Consider the following 21,783-nt stretch of genomic DNA (forward strand, 5'->3'; position numbering starts at 1 on the left):
AAACTACAACATCCGACGATTACACTGTAGCGCCCTTGGTCCAACCCTATTTCTCCTTTACACCGCAGATATACCCACGAACGACCGGCTAACTACTTCCACATTCGCAGACGATACCGCGATCATAAGTCGGTCCAAATGCCCAATTCAGGCAACAGCACTACTAGCTGATCATCTCGTGGTAGTGGAGAGGTGGTTATCAGAATAGCGTATAAAAATAAATGCGCAAAAGTGTACACTTATAACGATGTAAAAAGGATGTAGACTTCCTTCGAAAGACTAGTCTTTTCCCAGTCATAATCTTTACTTTGGTGGAGTGGTACTACTAGACTGGTGCCAGGGAGATCATAACAAATTCTCTCTACATTCTCAATTCGGCCGGGGTCTTTTATACCGGACTAGAGTTTTCGCTAGTCCCTCCATAGCTAGTTTGGCGATAGATATAGCTAAATTTTGTACACCCGTGACTTGTGAACTACTAAAACTACAGGTTTGTTGTACAAGTATATGTTGTAAGAATGTAATTTTAAAATACTTAATTCGATTTCCTAACATGATTTTTCGAAATACTATCGTTTAATGATTATGACCAAAACTTTTTTTGTTCCGATATTTTATAAAACTTTTTTTTTATTTTTTAAAAGCGCCCTTAACGATTTCAGGCTAAGCCTTTAAGTGTATTCCCATTGGCATTTTCTCCAGAGTTAAAAATATTAAGAACATTTTTTTTATTTAGAAGATCGTATACGATTTTTGTCACCAATGTTGAAACAGAACTTTTGTTCGCTGTAGGTGCGATCTTCACTAGATTTTTACCTCATTCAGAGCCGTTCTATAGAACCGATCATCTAGATGGAAAGCACATGGCCGAGCCGGCATCTTAATAAGAATGGTTTGAAAAATTATTTGCAAGCTACATCGATAAAATTACAGTTGGGTAACTGCCACCTTGCCCATGCCGCTGTTTACTGCCTACTCATTTTTACAGTCTCCGAAGACCAATTCGTGGACTTCTACAATTTACTTGGAGAGCCATTCATAGCAGCAGGAGATTACAACGCCAAGGACACACACTGGGGATCCCGCCTTGTGACTCCCAACAAAAGGCAACTATATAATGCACTCATAAAAACATGCAACAAACTGGACTACATTTCACCAGGCAGCCCTACATACTGGCCTACAGATCCTAGAAAACTACCTGATTTAATTGATTATGCTGTGACAAAAAATATTTCTCGCAATCTAACATCTGCAAAATCGCTTTTGGATCTATCATCGAACCACTCACCAGTGCTAGTAACTCTTCTCCAAAGCCCAGAATTAATCAAGCACCCTTGCAGGATGACGTCGCATCGAACCAACTGGCTGAAGTTCAAAAAGTACGTAAGTTCCCACATTGAACTAACTCCACAGCTCAACATCAGGCACAGAGTTTTGTGAAAGCAGAGAGTGCGGTCGCGTTTTAATTCGCTCCGTCTATTTTCCAAAGTTTTCAGCAAAACCCGAAGGAACAGCCTGCTATCCGGCCTGAAGCACCGGGACACATACCTTGACGTCAGCTGGTGGCCAGGAGGTCGTGGACGGCATCCAGGAACAACCCGGGAATTTATCCCCAACAGGTTTGACGGCCAGGCAGGGGCCGGTCGTTGGCGAAGGAGGGGAGGCATCTTTTTCTTTTTCCTCTTCCTTATTTCCACTCGTTGTTTGTTTGTTTAGTTGTTGCCAAATTTTTCACTCGCTCTTTTGATTCGCAAACACTAAATCAGTGGTGTAAAGCGCTTGCGCGACCAGCTGATCGTAGTGTGCGAAAGGGGCTGCGGGTGCCATAGCAGCAAGCTTCGGACAGGGTGCAGGCCAAGCACATAAGTGCGTGCCGTAGCACGTAGGAACACCTTAGGCGGTATTTTCTCGCGGGAAATTATAAATATAAAACTTCTAAACCTTATCACTAAGATTTTTTTTTCTCTTATATTAAATAATTGATCAAAGTCCGATCACTGCGGGCAAAGGCCCAAATTTTAGTGCAGTACCGGTGAATTCCCCAGGCGGGGATATGGTGGGTAGGGGAACGGGGGCACAACCCCCGGGAGCTAGCCTAGGAGTTGGACTGGTGGTGGGCGGTGGTACGCCGGCAAGCAAAGGACTGGCGGCGCCGGCTAATGCGGACGGATTCCACACGCCACTGTCCAGCTTACCCGACTGGGCCAACATGGGAGCTGACCCATTCAAAAAAAGCAATGTGATGGCGAGATCGCCAGAAAAAAGGGCGGAGAGCATCGGCAAGCAGCCTGGCACCCCACCAATAGTAGAGAAAGGCAGCCCAAAAGCTGCTGATGAAGAGCAAGGGGATGTGCTGAAACAGCTTACTGACCTTGGATCGAAGGCCAGGGAGCTGAAGAAGCTAATGGACGGAAGGCGCTCCATCACAAACCCTATGCGGGACATAGTCGATGAAATCGACTATCTCCAGAGAGAAGTTCTGTCGGCTGTGCAAGGCATACTCGAAGAACAGGAAAGAGTGAAAGTGACCGCTAAAAAAACCTGCGCAGAAGTGCTCGCGAGCGGCAATAGCAAGCGACCCAGGGGACATGAAACTGGCAAAACGCTAGCCATGCCAGCAAAAAAGGCGATGCATAAGGCGCCGGCAAGCGAAGCTAGCCAAGAGGGAAATAGGGGCAAACATGCTGCGACCGAGAGCACCAGTAAGCCCCAAAAACCCCCACAGGAGTGGAAAAAAGTAGAACCGAAGGCGAGGAAGCCCAAGGTACGTCCGCCACGAAATGACGCGATAGTTATCGCAACATCTACTGGAGGGTCCTACGCGGATATCCTTAAAAAGGTAAAGGCAGATCCGCAGCTGGAAGACCTAGGTCAAGCTGTACAGGCCGTCAGGCGAACGGCAAAGGGGGAACTGCTAATCCTCCTAAACAAGGTCTCTGACCCAAAAACCGCAGAGCTTCAGAGCAAAATGAAAGCGGTCCTGGGCAGCAATGTTGACGTCAGAGCGCTGACTGAGACAACGCTGATCGAGGTGAAGGACATCGACGAGACCACGGACAAAACGGATGTCATATGTGCGGTTAGGTCACAGTTTGATGTGGAACTGCCAGAATCTGCGGTGGTAGGACTACGGGCGGCGTACGGGGGCACCCAAACCGCCACACTAAGAGTTATGCCCGACATAGGGAGGCGTCTCGTGGAAAAGGGAAAACTCAGGTTGGGATGGACCTGGTGCAGAATTCGGTCCAAGATAACACCCAAAAGGTGTTTTAAGTGTATGGAATTCAACCATATAGCAGGAAACTGCAGATCCCAGGAGGACTGCTCTAAATGCTGCTACAACTGCGGCGCGAAGGAGCACCAAGCCAGAGGCTGCAAAGCAAAGGCCTGCTGTATGCTCTGCAAGCGCAAAAAGGAGAAGGACTGTGACCACCCAGCAATGAGTGGAAAATGTCCGTACTTCAGGAGGGCTTTGCAAGGGCTAAGGGGCTGATGAAGATTCTTCAGATCAACCTGAACCACTGTGAGGTTGCCCAATCGTTGCTGGAGCAAAATGTCATCGAGCAAAACGTACACATGGCACTCATAAGCGAGCAATATAGAAATAAAAACTCCGGTGAATGGCTAGCAAATAGTAGCAAAAAATCAGCAATATGGAGCTGCGGAAACCCAAGGCGCCAGATTAGCAGGAAAAAAAGCGGAAATTGCTTCGCCAGGGCCCACGTGAATGGTATAGCTTTCTATAGCTGCTACCTGCCGCCAAGCCTTAGCCTCCCCCAGGCAATAAATGTGCTCGAAGAGATTGCAGAAGACGCCCGGGAAAATCGCCCTTCCGTAATTGCCGGGGACTTCAACGCCTGGGCTACGGAGTGGGGCTCCTCCCGAACAAATGCGAGGGGAAGGGCGCTACTGGAGAGCTTCGCCGCACTTAAGCTAGTACTGCTGAACTCTGGAACAAAACCGACCTTTTCTAGAGCCGGGACAAGTTCCATCATTGACCTTACATTTGTGAGCGCTGGACTGGCTTCGGGCTCCAGCTGGGAGGTTAGTGACGCCTATATTGGTAGTGATCATGCGGCAATAATTTGCACGATTAAGTCCAGAAATGGCCCACCACGAGTTCCAAAGACCGTGGTAGGGTACAAAGTAGGAACGCTAGACGTGGAGATGGTGCAGATGTTGTTCGAGGACCTCTCTACAAACGGATCAGCAGACGAAAGGGCAAACCGCATCGCAGATTACACCAAGGTAGCCTGTGATGCATCTATGCAGAGGAAGGGGAAACTCCCATCAAGGAAAAGACCGGCATACTGGTGGAACCAATCCATTGCGGAAGCCAGGAAAGAATGCCATAGAGCAAGACGCGCATACCAACGAGCAAGAGGAAGACTCGAATTTAGGGCACTTCAGATATATTACAGGGAAAAAAGACGAGCCCTGGAAAAAACTAATAAAAGAAAGCAAACGCAGGTGTTTTAATAATATATGCGAAGAAATAGACTCCAACCCTTGGGGCTTCGCATATAAACTCGTCACAAAACGGCTTCGGGCATTTAGTAGACCGTCGCCGACATGCCCAGTCTTCCTAAAAAGGGTAGTAGAAACACTATTCCCTGAGCAAGAGGGTATGGCGCGTATGGCACAGATCGTAGTCACGAGAAGCATTAAGCTCACAAGTCCTGAGGAAGTCCTTGAGGTTCTTAAGACAATAAAGGACGATAAGGCACCGGGACCTGATGGAATCCCGAATAAAGTATTAAAAATAGCCATAAAAGCAAACACCAAACAGTATGTTGACATGTACAATGCATGCCTAACAGAAGGTGTGTTCCCTAGTCGCTGGAAAACTCAGCGGTTGGTACTCATACCAAAGGGGGACAAGGCAGCGGAGGAGCCTTCCTCGTATAGGCCACTCTGTATGCTGGATACGGTGGGAAAAATTCTTGAAAGAATTATCCACTCCCGGCTAGAAAGTGCCCTTGTCGGGACCAACGGCCTCTCTGAGATGCAGTATGGTTTTCGAAAAGGACTATCCACAATCGATGCCATTGGTAAACTGTGTGAGATCGCAGACAAAGCCATTGAGGGAAAGAGGTGGTTGTACGGCACTAAGCAGTATTGCATAGCGGCAACATTGGATGTTAAAAACGCATTCAACTCCGCTAGCTGGCACCACACACAAAATGCACTAAGCAAACTTAATGTCCCAATGTACATACAGCGAGTAATAGCGAGCTACTTCGAAGGTCGCCTGCTCCTGTACGCAACAGAAACGGGCAATCCACTCACAGGGTCACCGGGGGAGTCCCCCAAGGATCAGTCCTAGGCCCTTTGTTGTGGAATGTCATGTACGACGAGATCCTTAGGATCACGATGCCCGAAGGGGCACGACTCATTGGTTTCGCGGATGACGTAGCCATAGTAGTTACGGCCAAGAAACTCCCAGACGCGGAAAGAATCTGCAATGAAGCTGGGAAACGAGCAAGCGCATGGCTCGACTCTAAGGGTCTCGCCTTGGCAGCTCATAAAACCGAAGCAGTCCTGATAAGTAGCAGGCAGAAAGTGGAAACGGCCACTATTAAAATTGGAGAAGCCACCATAAGATCTCGCTCAAGCTTAAAATACTTGGGGGTCATGATCGACCACCGGCTTTCTTTCAAAGAGCATCTAGCGTACGCTAGTGGCAAGGCAGGCAGAACCGCGTCAGCAATTTCGCGAATTATGGCGAACACTCGTGGGCCGAGGCAACCAGGACGTAGATTACTAGTTTGCGTTGTCACATCGACGCTAATGTACGCTGCTCCCATATGGGCCCGAGCCACAAAAAATGGGAGTTATCTGCAGGAGGGTGATTCCGTACAGAGACTGTGTGCCCTGAGGGTCTGCTGTGCGTTCCGCACGGTATCCCATGACGCGGCACTAGTTATTTCAGGAGTAATTCCGATGAACCTGCTAGCAGTGGAGTCAGTGGGTATCCGCGCAGGTAGCACAGGGGTCGAATCTGTCGAATCCCTACGAAAAAGGTGCAGACAACTCACCATTGCAAAGTGGCAGGAGAGGTGGGCTAATAGCAGCAAAGGACGATGGACGCATAAGCTTATCCCAGAACTGCAGAGATGGCTGGGAAGGAAGCATGGACATGTGGACTTTTACTTAACGCAACTGCTGACAGGACATGGATGCTTTAAATACTACTTGAATAGGTTTAAGCATGAACGTTATCCGCACTGCCCACTCTGCGAGTCGGATAATGAAGACGCAGAGCACGTATTTTTTGTCTGTCCGAGATTTAATAATGAAAGTCGAGATCTGAGCATAAGGGTTGGGAGGACGCCAGCCGTTTGTAACCTGGTGGAAATTATGCTTGAATCAGAAGTAAATTGGTCCGCTGTATGTAACATGGCCACAATAATTCTTAAAAAACTGCGCATCGCAGAAAGGCTGCGAAATTCCAATAGGATAGTATCCTCGAGAGCCCTTAGGGCAATCCCCCCCCGGCGAAGTAATACCTAACGGCAGTACCGCCGGGGAAGCGGGGAGGGGGTGGAGTTTTTACTGGGTTAGAGTCCCAGACTTCGGTAAGCTAGCACAGCTCCGAGTTGGCTTTCGATGCTTTAAGCCACCACTAACATTAAAAAAAAAAAAAAAAAAACAGCTCAACATCAAGGAGGACATCGACTGGATCGCAGCAGCCAAATTCTCTACACTGCAAGGGAGGGATGGGCACACACACCAACAGAAAACTAACCTTGAAATCGAACAGCTTGATTTGGTGAAAAGACGCACTACCGTTGCCTTCAATTCGAATTGAAACTGAGACGAAGCCAACTCTGTTTCAACCAAACGATGTTACGAAAGTCGGCAGCGAGCAATTAAAACCAAAAAAGGGCCCAGACGGTGATCTAATAAGAACCAAAATGCTAATTGAACTCCCAAACTGTGCAGTTGAGGTCATTTGTAAACTCTTTTACTTCCCAAAAAAAAGAAAAATATAGGTAATCATAATGATCCCAATGCGAGGAAATGATCGCACAGTACCAGCTTCATACAGACCGATAAGTATACTTTCGTGTCTGACAAAACTGCACGAAAAATTCCTTTTGACACGCATAATCCCATATCACATCAATTTGGCATTCGAGAAAGCCATAAAACAATAGAGCAAATCAACAGGTGGACAACAGAAATACAGTCTGCATTCGGATATCGGGAACACTGCAGTCCGGTATTCCTTGACGTTGCACAGGCTTTCGATCGAGTCTGGCTTGATGGCCTTATGCAAAAATCAGAACTATTCTGCCAGAAAACACTCACAGTATACTTGAATCATACCTTTACAACATAGAATTCGCCGTGTGATGCAAAACTACAACATCCGCTGATTACACTATAAAGGCTGGAGGTCGCGAAAGTCGCTCCCTTGGTCCAACTCTATTTCTCTTTCACACCGCAGATATTCCCACGAACGACCTGCTAACTTTTTTTACATTCGCAGACGATACCGCGATCATAAGTCGGTCCAAATGCCCAATTCAGGCAACAGCACTACTAGCTGATCATCTCGTGGTAGTGGAGAGCTGGATATCAGACAAATAAATGCGCAAAAGTGTAATCTCATAACGTTAACATGGCGGAGACATATCGAAGCAAAGAAAATTCATCTAAAACTAAAATCCAAAAGCCTCTATTGGCTCATAAACGCTCACTGCCCCCTCTGCCAGGACTTTAAGTTCCTGCTAGTTTGGCGATAGGCTTGTGAACCACTAAAACTACAGGTTTTTTATAAAAGTATATGTTGTTAGAATGTAATTTTAATATACCTAATTCGATTTCTCAACATGATTTTTCAAAAGTGTAAACTTATAACGTTTGTTCTTAACAGACAAACTCGTCCCCCGCTAACTCTGAATAACACGCCACTTGCACAAGCTGACGATGTAACGTACCATGGCGTTCACCTAGACAGGAGACTTACATGGCGATGACATATCGAAGCTAAGAAAATTCATCTAAAACTAAAATCCAATAGCCTCCATTGGCTCATAAACGCTGACTCCCCCCTCTGCCTGGACTTCAAGCTCCTGCTCTACAATTCAACGCTTAAGCCAGTCTGGACTTAGGGCTCCCATTTGTGTGGAATCGCGAGCAGCAGCAACATCGACATTATCCAGCGAGCACAATCAAAAATCCTGAGAACTGTCACTTGGCCACAGAGATCTTGTCATTCTACCCGAAAGACAATATATCAAAACAAAAAGCGTCCTACCATACCAAGCTAACTTCTCATCCAAACCAGCTCGCCAGGGGCCTCGCCAGGGTTTTATACCGAACAAGATTGCAATGAAGTGACCTTCCAGCACAGCCCTTAAATCTCGCGTCAGTCATCTTGACTGTCAGATATCTTTTTAATTTAAGCTTTTATATATATTGTTAGTCTCAATTCAGAGAAGCTTCAATAAGTAATATGAAAAAATAAAATAAAAAACGTTTGTTTGCAATTGCCACTTAATTCGCCTGCTTCAGTTTATTGTCTTTTTTTATGCCTTAACTGCTTCTGTTTATTCTCCGATGTGGGTCACAACTTTCTCCAGGGCGTGAAGTTGGTCGCGGCGTCGCTGAACGGAGCGTTTGTAGATCCTAACGACCTTAAGGGATAAGGGTGTCTTCCAGGGTAGGATGTAGACATCCTATAGGATAAAGGAGTCTTCCAGAAAGGATGTAGACTTCCTTCGAAACACTAGTTTTTTCCCAGTCATAATCTTTACTTTGGCGGAGTGGTGCTACTAGACCGGTGCCAGGGAGATCATAACCAATTCTCTTTTATACCGGACTAGAGCTTTCGCTAGTCCCTCCATAGCTAGTTTGGCGATAGATATAGCTAAATTTTGTACACCCGTGACTTGTGAACTACTAAAACTACAGGTTTGTTGTACAAGTATATGTTGTAAGAATGTAATTTTAAAATACTTAATTCGATTTCCTAACATGATTTTTCGAAATACTATCGTTTAATGATTATGACCAAAACTTATTTTGTTCCGATATTTTATAAAACTTTTTTTCTACTTTTTAAAGCGCCTTCAACGATTTCAGCCTAAGCCTTTAAGTGTATACCCATTGGCATTTTCTCCAATGTAAAAAAATTAAGAACATTTTTTTTATTTAGTAGATCGTACACGATTTTTGTCACCAATGTTGAAACAGAACTTTTGTTTGCTACAGGTGCGATCTTCACAAGAATTTTACCTCGTTCAGAGCCGTTCTACAGCACCGATCATCTAGATGGTAAAGCACATGGCCGAACCGACGTCTTAATAAGAGACCGCATCAGACACCACTTTCACGAAAGGTTTGCAAAAAATTATTTGCCATGTACATCGATAAAATTACAGTTGGGTAACTGGAACCTTGCCATTGCCGCTGTTTACTGCCTACCCCACTTTATAGTCTCCGAAGACCAATTCGTGGACTACAATTCACTTGGAGAGGATTCATAGCAGCAGGAGATTACAACGCCAAGGACACACACTGGGGATCCCGCCTTGAGACCCCCAAAGGAAGGCAACTATATAATGCACTCATAAAAACATGCAACAAACTGGACTACGCTTCAACAGGCAGCCCTACATACTGGCCTACAGATCTTAGAAAACTACCTGATTTAATTGATTATGCTGTGAAAAAAATATGTCTCGCAATTTATCATCTGAGAAATCGCTTTTGGATCTATCATCGGACCACTCACCAGTGATAATAACTCTTCTCCAGAGACCGGGATTAATCAAGCACCCTTGCAGGCTGACGTCCAACGAACCAACTGGCTGAAGTTCAAAAGGTACGTAAATTCCTACATTGAACTAACTCCACAGCTCAACATCAAGGAGAACATCGACTGCATCGCAGCAGCCAAATTCTCTACACTGCAAGGGAGGGATGGGCACACACACCAACAGAAAACTAACCTTGAAATCGAACAGCTTGATTTGGTGAAAAGACGCACTACCGTTGCCTTCAATTCGAATTGAAACTGAGACGAAGCCAACTCTGTTTCAACCAAACGAAGTTACGAAAGTCGGCAGCGAGCAATTAAAACCAAAAAAGGGCCCAGGCGGTGATCTAATAAGAACCAAAATGCTAATTGAACTCCCAAACTGTGCAGTTGAGGTCATTTGTAAACTCTTTTACTTCCCAAAAAAAAGAAAAATATAGGTAATCATAATGATCCCAATGCGAGGAAATGATTGCACAGTACCAGCTTCATACCGATAAGTTTACTTTCGTGTCTGACAAAACTGCTCGAAAAATTCCTTTTGACACGCATAATCCCATATCTGAAAGAGCACAACGTTAATCACATCAAAACAATAGAGCAAGTCAACAGATTAACAACAGAAATACAGTCTGCATTCGGATATCGGTAACACTGCAGTCCGGTATTCCTTGACGTTGCACAGGCTTTCGATCGAGTCTGGCTTGATGGCCTTATGCAAAAATCAGAACTATTCTGCCAGAAAACACTCACAGTATACTTGAATCATACCTTTACAACATAGAATTCGCCGTGTGATGCAAAACTACAACATCCGCTGATTACACTATAAAGGCTGGAGGTCGCGAAAGTCGCTCCCTTGGTCCAACTCTATTTCTCTTTCACACCGCAGATATTCCCACGAACGACCTGCTAACTTTTTTTACATTCGCAGACGATACCGCGATCATAAGTCGGTCAAAATGCCCAATTCAGGCAACAGCACTACTAGCTGATCATCTCGTGGTAGTGGAGAGGTGGATATCAGACTGGCGTATAAAAATAAATGCGCAAAAGTGTAATCTCATAACGTTAACATGGCGGAGACATATCCAAGCAAAGAAAATTCATCTAAAACTAAAATCCAAACGCCTCTATTGGCTCATAAACGCTCACTCCCCCCTCTGCCAGGACTTCAAGTTCCTGCTAGTTTGGCGATAGACTTGTGAACCACTAAGACTACAGGTTTGTTATACAAGTATATGTTGTTAGAATGTAATTTTAAAATACCAATTCGATTTCGCAACATGATTTTTCAAAAGTGTAAGCTTATAACGTTTGTTCTAAACAGACAAACTCGTCCCCCGCTAACTCTGAATAACACGCCACTTGCACAAGCTGACGATGTAACGTACCTTGGCGTTCACCTAGACAGGAGACTTACATGGCGGTGACATATCGAAGCTAAGAAAATTCATCTAAAACTAAAATCCAATTTAATTTAAGCTTTTATATATATTGTTAGTCTCAATTCAGAGAAGCTTCAATAACTAATATGAAAAAATAAAATAAAAAACGTTTGTTTGCAATTGCCACTTAATTCGCCTGTTTCAGTTTATTGTCTTTTTTTATGCCTTAACTGCTTCTGTTTATTCTCCGAGGTGGGTCACAACTTTCTCCAGGGCGTGAAGTTGGTCGCGGCGTCGCTGAACGGAGCGTTTGTAGATCCTAACGACCTTAAGGGATAAGGGTGTCTTCCAGGGTAGGATGTAGACATCCTATAGGATAAAGGAGTCTTCCAGAAAGGATGTAGACTTCCTTCGAAACACTAGTTTTTTCCCAGTCATAATCTTTACTTTGGCGGAGTGGTGCTACTAGACCGGTGCCAGGGAGATCATAACCAATTCTCTTTTATACCGGACTAGAGCTTTCGCTAGTCCCTCCATAGCTAGTTTGGCGATAGATATAGCTAAATTTTGTACACCCGTGACTTGTGAACTACTAAAACTACAGGTTTGTTGTACAAGTATGTGTTGTAAGAATGTAATTTTAAAATACTTAATTCGATTTCCTAACATGATTTTTCGAAATACTATCGTTGAATGATTAGGACCAAAACTTTTTTTGTTCCGTTATTTTGGAAAACTTTTTTCCTATTGTTTGAAAAGCGCTTTTATCGATTTCAGCCTAAGCCTTTAAGTGTATACCCATTGGCATTTTCTCCAATGTAAAAAAATTAAGAACATTTTTTTTATTTAGTAGATCGTACACGATTTTTGTCGCCAATGTTGAAACAGAACTTTTGTTTGCTACAGGTGCGATCTTCACAAGAATTTTACCTCGTTCAGAGCCGTTCTACAGCACCGATCATCTAGATGGTAAAGCACATGGCCGAACCGACGTCTTAATAAGAGACCGCATCAGACACCACTTTCACGAAAGGTTTGCAAAAAATTATTTGCCATGTACATCGATAAAATTACAGTTGGGTAACTGGAACCTTGCCATTGCCGCTGTTTACTGCCTACCCCACTTTATAGTCTCCGAAGACCAATTCGTGGACTACAATTCACTTGGAGAGGATTCATAGCAGCAGGAGATTACAACGCCAAGGACACACACTGGGGATCCCGCCTTGAGACCCCCAAAGGAAGGCAACTATATAATGCACTCATAAAAACATGCAACAAACTGGACTACGCTTCAACAGGCAGCCCTACATACTGGCCTACAGATCCTAGAAAACTACCTGATTTAATTGATTATGCTGTGAAAAAAATATGTCTCGCAATTTATCATCTGAGAAATCGCTTTTGGATCTATCATCGGACCACTCACCAGTGATAATAACTCTTCTCCAGAGACCGGGATTAATCAAGCACCCTTGCAGGCTGACGTCCAACGAACCAACTGGCTGAAGTTCAAAAGGTACGTAAATTCCTACATTGAACTAACTCCACAGCTCAACATCAAGGAGAACATCGACTGCATCGCAGCAGCCAAATTCTCTACACTGCAAGGGAGGGATGGGCACACACACCAACAGAAAACTAACCTTGAAATCGAACAGCTTGATTTGGTGAAAAGACGCACTACCGTTGCCTTCAATTCGAATTGAAACTGAGACGAAGCCAACTCTGTTTCAACCAAACGAAGTTACGAAAGTCGGCAGCGAGCAATTAAAACCAAAAAAGGGCCCAGGCGGTGATCTAATAAGAACCAAAATGCTAATTGAACTCCCAAACTGTGCAGTTGAGGTCATTTGTAAACTCTTTTACTTCCCAAAAAAAAGAAAAATATAGGTAATCATAATGATCCCAATGCGAGGAAATGATTGCACAGTACCAGCTTCATACCGATAAGTTTACTTTCGTGTCTGACAAAACTGCTCGAAAAATTCCTTTTGACACGCATAATCCCATATCTGAAAGAGCACAACGTTAATCACATCAAAACAATAGAGCAAGTCAACAGATTAACAACAGAAATACAGTCTGCATTCGGATATCGGTAACACTGCAGTCCGGTATTCCTTGACGTTGCACAGGCTTTCGATCGAGTCTGGCTTGATGGCCTTATGCAAAAATCAGAACTATTCTGCCAGAAAACACTCACAGTATACTTGAATCATACCTTTACAACATAGAATTCGCCGTGTGATGCAAAACTACAACATCCGCTGATTACACTATAAAGGCTGGAGGTCGCGAAAGTCGCTCCCTTGGTCCAACTCTATTTCTCTTTCACACCGCAGATATTCCCACGAACGACCGGCTAACTACTTTTACATTCGCAGACGATACCGCGATCATAAGTCGGTCCAAATGCCCAATTCAGGCAACAGCACTACTAGCTAATCATCTCGTGGTAGTGGAGAGGTGGATATCAGACTGGCGTATAAAAATAAATGCGCAAAAGTGTAATCTCATAACGTTAACATGGCGGAGACATATCCTAGCAAAAAAAATTCATCTAAAACTAAAATCCAAACGCCTCTATTGGCTCATAAACGCTCAACCCCCCCCTCTGCCAGGACTTCAAGTTCCTGCTAGTTTGGCGATAGACTTGTGAACCACTAAGACTACAGGTTTGTTATACAAGTATATGTTGTTAGAATGTAATTTTAAAATACCTAATTCGATTTCGCAACATGATTTTTCAAAAGTGTAAGCTTATAACGTTTGTTCTAAACAGACAAACTCGTCCCCCGCTAACTCTGAATAACACGCCACTTGCACAAGCTGACGATGTAACGTACCTTGGCGTTCACCTAGACAGGAGACTTACATGGCGGTGACATATCGAAGCTAAGAAAATTCATCTAAAACTAAAATCCAATTTAATTTAAGCTTTTATATATATTGTTAGTCTCAATTCAGAGAAGCTTCAATAACTAATATGAAAAAATAAAATAAAAAACGTTTGTTTGCAATTGCCACTTAATTCGCCTGTTTCAGTTTATTGTCTTTTTTTATGCCTTAACTGCTTCTGTTTATTCTCCGAGGTGGGTCACAACTTTCTCCAGGGCGTGAAGTTGGTCGCGGCGTCGCTGAACGGAGCGTTTGTAGATCCTAACGACCTTAAGGGATAAGGGTGTCTTCCAGGGTAGGATGTAGACATCCTATAGGATAAAGGAGTCTTCCAGAAAGGATGTAGACTTCCTTCGAAACACTAGTTTTTTCCCAGTCATAATCTTTACTTTGGCGGAGTGGTGCTACTAGACCGGTGCCAGGGAGATCATAACCAATTCTCTTTTATACCGGACTAGAGCTTTCGCTAGTCCCTCCATAGCTAGTTTGGCGATAGATATAGCTAAATTTTGTACACCCGTGACTTGTGAACTACTAAAACTACAGGTTTGTTGTACAAGTATGTGTTGTAAGAATGTAATTTTAAAATACTTAATTCGATTTCCTAACATGATTTTTCGAAATACTATCGTTGAATGATTAGGACCAAAACTTTTTTTGTTCCGTTATTTTGGAAAACTTTTTTCCTATTGTTTGAAAAGCGCTTTTATCGATTTCAGCCTAAGCCTTTAAGTGTATACCCATTGGCATTTTCTCCAATGTAAAAAAATTAAGAACATTTTTTTTATTTAGTAGATCGTACACGATTTTTGTCACCAATGTTGAAACAGAACTTTTGTTTGCTACAGGTGCGATCTTCACAAGAATTTTACCTCGTTCAGAGCCGTTCTACAGCACCGATCATCTAGATGGTAAAGCACATGGCCGAACCGACGTCTTAATAAGAGACCGCATCAGACACCACTTTCACGAAAGGTTTGCAAAAAATTATTTGCCATGTACATCGATAAAATTACAGTTGGGTAACTGGAACCTTGCCATTGCCGCTGTTTACTGCCTACCCCACTTTATAGTCTCCGAAGACCAATTCGTGGACTACAATTCACTTGGAGAGGATTCATAGCAGCAGGAGATTACAACGCCAAGGACACACACTGGGGATCCCGCCTTGAGACCCCCAAAGGAAGGCAACTATATAATGCACTCATAAAAACATGCAACAAACTGGACTACGCTTCAACAGGCAGCCCTACATACTGGCCTACAGATCCTAGAAAACTACCTGATTTAATTGATTATGCTGTGAAAAAAATATGTCTCGCAATTTATCATCTGAGAAATCGCTTTTGGATCTATCATCGGACCACTCACCAGTGATAATAACTCTTCTCCAGAGACCGGGATTAATCAAGCACCCTTGCAGGCTGACGTCCAACGAACCAACTGGCTGAAGTTCAAAAGGTACGTAAATTCCTACATTGAACTAACTCCACAGCTCAACATCAAGGAGAACATCGACTGCATCGCAGCAGCCAAATTCTCTACACTGCAAGGGAGGGATGGGCACACACACCAACAGAAAACTAACCTTGAAATCGAACAGCTTGATTTGGTGAAAAGACGCACTACCGTTGCCTTCAATTCGAATTGAAACTGAGACGAAGCCAACTCTGTTTCAACCAAACGAAGTTACGAAAGTCGGCAGCGAGCAATTAAAACCAAAAAAGGGCCCAGGCGGTGATCTAATAAGAACCAAAATGCTAATTGAACTCCCAAACTGTGCAGTTGAGGTCATTTGTAAACTCTTTTACTTCCCAAAAAAAAGAAAAATATAGGTAATCATAATGATCCCAATGCGAGGAAATGATTGCACAGTACCAGCTTCATACCGATAAGTTTACTTTCGTGTCTGACAAAACTGCTCGAAAAATTCCTTTTGACACGCATAATCCCATATCTGAAAGAGCACAACGTTAATCACATCAAAACAATAGAGCAAGTCAACAGATTAACAACAGAAATACAGTCTGCATTCGGATATCGGTAACACTGCAGTCCGGTATTCCTTGACGTTGCACAGGCTTTCGATCGAGTCTGGCTTGATGGCCTTATGCAAAAATCAGAACTATTCTGCCAGAAAACACTCACAGTATACTTGAATCATACCTTTACAACATAGAATTCGCCGTGTGATGCAAAACTACAACATCCGCTGATTACACTATAAAGGCTGGAGGTCGCGAAAGTCGCTCCCTTGGTCCAACTCTATTTCTCTTTCACACCGCAGATATTCCCACGAACGACCGGCTAACTACTTTTACATTCGCAGACGATACCGCGATCATAAGTCGGTCAAAATGCCCAATTCAGGCAACAGCACTACTAGCTGATCATCTCGTGGTAGTGGAGAGGTGGATATCAGACTGGCGTATAAAAATAAATGCGCAAAAGTGTAATCTCATAACGTTAACATGGCGGAGACATATCCAAGCAAAGAAAATTCATCTAAAACTAAAATCCAAACGCCTCTATTGGCTCATAAACGCTCACTCCCCCCTCTGCCAGGACTTCAAGTTCCTGCTAGTTTGGCGATAGACTTGTGAACCACTAAGACTACAGGTTTGTTATACAAGTATATGTTGTTAGAATGTAATTTTAAAATACCAATTCGATTTCGCAACATGATTTTTCAAAAGTGTAAGCTTATAACGTTTGTTCTAAACAGACAAACTCGTCCCCCGCTAACTCTGAATAACACGCCACTTGCACAAGCTGACGATGTAACGTACCTTGGCGTTCACCTAGACAGGAGACTTACATGGCGGTGACATATCGAAGCTAAGAAAATTCATCTAAAACTAAAATCCAATTTAATTTAAGCTTTTATATATATTGTTAGTCTCAATTCAGAGAAGCTTCAATAACTAATATGAAAAAATAAAATAAAAAACGTTTGTTTGCAATTGCCACTTAATTCGCCTGTTTCAGTTTATTGTCTTTTTTTATGCCTTAACTGCTTCTGTTTATTCTCCGAGGTGGGTCACAACTTTCTCCAGGGCGTGAAGTTGGTCGCGGCGTCGCTGAACGGAGCGTTTGTAGATCCTAACGACCTTAAGGGATAAGGGTGTCTTCCAGGGTAGGATGTAGACATCCTATAGGATAAAGGAGTCTTCCAGAAAGGATGTAGACTTCCTTCGAAACACTAGTTTTTTCCCAGTCATAATCTTTACTTTGGCGGAGTGGTGCTACTAGACCGGTGCCAGGGAGATCATAACCAATTCTCTTTTATACCGGACTAGAGCTTTCGCTAGTCCCTCCATAGCTAGTTTGGCGATAGATATAGCTAAATTTTGTACACCCGTGACTTGTGAACTACTAAAACTACAGGTTTGTTGTACAAGTATATGTTGTAAGAATGTAATTTTAAAAAACATAATTCGATTTCCTAACATGATTTTTCGAAATACTATCGTTTAATGATTATGACCAAAACTTATTTTGTTCCGATATTTTATAAAACTTTTTTTCTACTTTTTAAAGCGCCTTCAACGATTTCAGGCTAAGCCTTTAAGTGTATACCCATTGGCATTTTCTCCAATGTAAAAAATTTGGAACATTTTTTTTATTTAGTAGATCGTATACGATTTTTGTCACAAATGTTGATACAGAACTTTTGTTCGCTTTAGGTGCGATTTTCAATAGATTTTTACCTTTTTCAGAGCCGTTTTTGATTGATTAAATTTACTGAGAAAAAAACTTAAGGAGTCAGAAAACAGGCATATAAATATTAACACAAAAGACGGAGGAACAAATAAACATTAGACCAAACGTTTAATTAAAGAGTGCAAAAGCAAAACAAATAAAAAAAGATAATTTTCTTGATAACTTGTTTAATATATATAATTGTTTTGTTTAATAAATATAATCATTTTTTCCCAGCTTAAAACCTTGATGTTGTCGATTAGACAAAAATTTAATAATTAACCCCTTGATTTTTAGACTCAAAAAACTAGCTAAATTTAATCAATCTACAGCTTTTACTGTTGCTGATCTAATGGAAGTGGCTCGAATTGAAACTATAACGATTGTAAACTGTAGTGCTGCCGTTACAACAACATTCTGCACTTACTATACACAACATGCGCGCAACAACTCCAATCAGGAGGCAACGCACAATGTTCGAATCGCACCAACTACCTTAAGCTCCTAACAAAGATCGATAATGGCATTATCTTTCTTAATTATGACAGCTACGATCAATGGACAATTGGTAACGTTCATCTTTACATTCGACGACGGGGTAAAGGTCACAACACCGTTTACCGAACCTAAACACCTGAAAAAAATTTACCATTTCGCTGCATCAACGGTTGTTAATATTACGGGCTACCAAAAAGTAGTGCATTTACCAAAGTTATACATGGAAACCCTACGATAAATTGACGAAGTGAAAAAATTGGCAAAATTGACAAGATGACCACGCATAGTCGGCTTGAAATGCAACTCTAGGTCTCAATATAAGAATTTATTTAGTCGAAATTTGGAAATAAATCGTGACGGTCGTATCCTCACTAGCCCCAAAGACTTTTTATTCTATTATTATTTTATGTATCCACAGTCCTGTTTTAAATAAAACGTGCTGGATAAGAATAAAATCTATAAGTAAGTTCTTTCTACTAAAAAAAACGGCTAAACGATTTTTTTGATCTTTGGATCATTAACGGAGCAGTTTTCTTTTGTGTCAAGCTTTTTCTATGACATGAAAATATTTCTCTTTAACGTGAAGGGTCATGTTATTTTTCTATACAGACCTATACAAAGCCATTACTACTTATATATTTCACATTTCCTGTGTTCCTTCGTTCTGCGACTTCACCACTTTGCTGAGTAAGACTGCATCTTGCTTGGGCCATCAAATATTCATGAGCGCAACCATTACTACGCCCATGAACACTACTTGAACCAGAAATAATATAAAAACAACCATTTCGAAATCCAAACAACATTTAGGTAAGGAAATGTTGATCTCAACTTTAAAATTGAATGAATTTCAAAGTACAGCATAGCGCGTAATGAGTTTGCAACTTCGATACAATATATTTTTTTTGAAGAACGCGTTGCTGACCTCGTGCCGACGAAATAATGTTGTTTTCATATTTTTATACCCGTTACTCCTAGAGTAAAAAGGTACACTAGATTTGTCGGAAAGTATGTAAAACGTAGAAGGAAGCGTTTCCGACCCCATAAAGAATATATATTCTTGATCAGGATCACTAGCCGAGTCGATCTAGCCATGTCCGTCTGTTTGTCTGTCCGTATGGACGCTGAGATATCGGAAACTATAAGAGCTAGAACAGACAGACTTGGCATGCAGATTCCTGGGCTTTCTGCGCAATTTGTTTCAACGGGGTGCCACGCCTACTTTAACGCCCACAAACCACTCAAAACTGTGGCGGCCACAATGACGTCAGGCAATGAAAAAGGCATTAATGTATGTGTGTTTGTTATTAGTTGCTGGCCGAGCTGCGCGCAAAGAAAAAGCGCAGCCGGTACTAAGAGAGGGCAGAGTGCACGGCTAACTTAATAATTAAAACTTTAAATAGACAATTTGTCCTTTTAGTCTTCCCGTCTATTTCTTTAGTGAACTCAATACCAATTTCAGTAATGTTTTGAATTACGATTAGGTCTAAGTAAACTTTGAATTGCTAAACAATGATATATGCGCAGGAGGGGCTTCTCGCATTTTCACTTAAGGATCATCAAGGTAAATTGCACCCCGAGCTTAAGGATCTTTCTCAGAGAGGAGACGGATGACTAGGAGACACGGAGAAATGACCAATGTTCACCGCCACAACGAGTCTCACGACAGCAGGCACCAGAAGCACCAGGAGGTCAATGGACACCACCACAGCAGCAACAGATGCAACCACCGAACACTGTCTGGAGACCGTTAAGCACAACACAGAGGCCGCGGGGAACGACACACATCACCCCCATGAGGCCTGCGGAAGGTGCGGCGGCCACGGTCACTGGGCGAGAATGTCGACTCCAACGTCTATTGTTTTGCTGAGTGTGCGGGAGAGTAGGTGTCAGGAGCGTCGTGAGTTGCCAGCAGGCTGGAAATACACAGCGATCTCAGCCGCAGAGAGTAGAGGGCGGGTCGCAAGATGCTACCTCTCCAAACTAACGGGCGAGCTAATCGAAGAGGAGCAGTTGTCCGCAGCGGTGACGATTAAGGGAGGCACGTACAAGGCCACGATCGACACCGGGGCAACAGCGAGCTTTATAAGCAAGGAACTAGCGGACAACCTGGCTGCCCTCGGGAGGATCGCAAGGACACTGCCGGAAGTTAGGTTGGCAGATGGAAGGTGCGGCGGGATCGATGAACAGCTGGAGGTGAAAATCGCATTCGGAACCAGCGACTAACCATGAGCCTGCTGATACTACCAGGGGTAGTGGACTCATTGGTGTTAGGGTGGAACTTTCTAACGCAGGTCGGAACCGAAATAAGGTGTACTGGACACGAGGTGATAATACCGGCCAGGAACCGACTGGCAAATCCCGCTGAAAGAAAGCAGCAGGCCGAAAAGTTCATTAATGCACTCTTATCGTGTTAATCCAAGACAAAATAGTACAAATAAAATATGGTCACAAGTTAATTTCATTTTTCCGTCATGGAAAGATTAAGACTAATCCTTGGTCAATATCAAAAGTAGTCACACAAAAAAAAAATAAATTTCCAATTTTTTTTGTGAAAAAGGCAATTTGTACTTATATGGCTAGAAGTGGCATTGGCCATAAAATCAAATACCAACCTACGTGTTAAATAAATATTAAAAATGAGCTTTTTTATTTTATAAACATTTTCGAAGCTCGGAAAAGTTATTGGCATCTTTAACTCTGTGGCATCTAGACGAATATAAAATAAACGAATTAAATTAAAAATTTCCTTATCTTCTTCATCAAACTGACCTACCTGAATCCCATTCGGACAGGGTCATTTGGGTAAATTGGTAAATTTGCTTCCCAAACTTAAATACCCTAAACAAACACTGGTCAAGTTGGTAAAGTAAAAGCAAAATGGGTGACGCCGCTTCAGGTTCTCGGAGCCGCACATATGGTCCGAAAGAATTAAGTAAACAAAAAATTTCACATTTTTGATTAGCATGAAACTCTTTTCTCGCTCGTTCTAATTAGAACCTTAAAACGTTTGTATTTCTAAATGAAAAATGGAAATATATTTTAATTAAGATCAAATTTAATTTGATTTTTCGGTTTAAAAGAAATGGAATTATAAAATTATTTTACACAAGTCAATTTTCTTGGAAGAGTGCTTAGCTCTAGGTAATTTTTGGGTTTTTGTTATAAATCAAAATTTTAACCAACACGAATTACGCTGTTGACGCTTAAAAGTTAAAAAAAAAGATTCCAAAAAACGATCATTGTTAAAGGAACTTTATCATTTCACTGCTTTATACCAAATACCCTAAATATAGCTATGCCAAGTACTATTCATTATTATCAAATTACCTACTTTAAATGATATTAAGTAAAAGGTTGTTACATTGCTTATTCAAAAAATATGCCACTGACAAATTTTATTAAAGTCTTGTTTGCAAGAATTTGGAAACATTCGTTTACTAACACCAATACGATAATTTAAAAAAAAAAATTAATTTTTGTATTTTTTTTAGTATTTCAAATAGTGATGGTTGTTTTTAA

The 21,783-nt window shown here is 42.3% G+C and overlaps 1 protein-coding gene across 4 annotated transcripts in view; it reads right to left on the minus strand.

The window, feature by feature from the left end:
* Positions 1–21,783, minus strand: part of LOC108025776 (apical junction component 1 homolog) — a 114,444-nt gene that overhangs the window by 89,548 nt on the left and 3,113 nt on the right. The gene's annotated exons all lie outside the window — the stretch shown is intronic.

This window comes from Drosophila biarmipes, unplaced genomic scaffold (assembly GCF_025231255.1).
Source record: "Drosophila biarmipes strain raj3 unplaced genomic scaffold, RU_DBia_V1.1 ptg000028l, whole genome shotgun sequence".
Lineage (NCBI taxonomy): Eukaryota > Metazoa > Arthropoda > Insecta > Diptera > Drosophilidae > Drosophila > Drosophila biarmipes.